At 34.9% G+C, this 1,033-nt stretch overlaps 1 protein-coding gene across 3 annotated transcripts in view; it reads left to right on the top strand.

Annotated features, from left to right (window-relative positions):
• FSD1L (fibronectin type III and SPRY domain containing 1 like) overlaps positions 1 to 1,033 on the top strand; it is an 87,170-nt gene that overhangs the window by 6,641 nt on the left and 79,496 nt on the right. The gene's annotated exons all lie outside the window — the stretch shown is intronic.

The following is a 1,033-nucleotide window of genomic DNA, read 5'->3' on the forward strand; positions in this document are numbered from 1 at the left end:
CCTAGCCGAATTCTTATGTTTTCATGCCTTACATTTAAGTCTTTTGTCTATCTTGAGTTTATGTTTGTAAGTGGTGAGAGATAGGGGTCTGTTTCATTATTCTGCACGTGGCTGCCCAGTTTTTCGCAGCATCATTTATTGAATAGGGCATCTTTCCCCCAGTGCATATTATTGTCTGCTTCGTCAAAGATCAGATGGCTGTATGTACATTGTTTTATATCTGGGTTTTCTGTTATGTTCCATTGGTCTGTGTCTTTATTTTTGTGTTATATCATGCTATTTTTGTTACTGTAACCCTGTGGTATAGTTTGAAATCTGGAATGGGATGGCTCCAGATTTGTTCTTTTTGCTTAAGATTGCTTTAGCTGTTTAGGCTCTTTCCTACTATTATTTTTTCTAGATACATGAAATAATAAGATTGGTATTTTGATGAGGATTACATTAAATCTGTAAACTACTCTGAGTAATGGACATTTTTTATTTTTTGTAGAAACAGTGTCTGAAACTGTCTCAAACTAGGCTTCAATCTATCCTTTTGCCTTGACCTTCCAGAATGCTGAGATTAAAGACATGATCCACCATGCCCAGCTTGGAACATGATTAAGATAAAAACCTGGAATTTGGTTTCTGTTATTTGTCCAAAAATAATCACTTTTTCTGCTTAAATACATATACACATATACACATACATGTGTATATACAGGGGGTACCAAAGAAATGTATATATATTTTAAGAGAGGGAAAAATTGTATTAAAATCATAATAGTCAAGTCACGTTTGACTTTCGCCATTGCAAGAGGTGCTCAAATGGGACCTGTATTCATTTTTTGTTATTGGTATATATTAAGTATTACAATTTTAATACAGTTTTTCCCTTTCTTAAAATGTGTTTGTATATTTTTGATACCCTCTGTATGTATACTCCCCTCCCTCCATCTCTTTTTCCTTTTTTTTTTTTGTTGAGACAGAGCCTCAAGCTATTGCCCTGGGTAGAGTGCTGTGGTGTCAGAGCTCACAGCAACCTCCAACTCCT

Source organism: Otolemur garnettii, unplaced genomic scaffold (assembly GCF_000181295.1).
Source record: "Otolemur garnettii isolate 467f Iridium unplaced genomic scaffold, OtoGar3 scaffold00014, whole genome shotgun sequence".
Classification (NCBI taxonomy): Eukaryota; Metazoa; Chordata; class Mammalia; order Primates; family Galagidae; genus Otolemur; species Otolemur garnettii.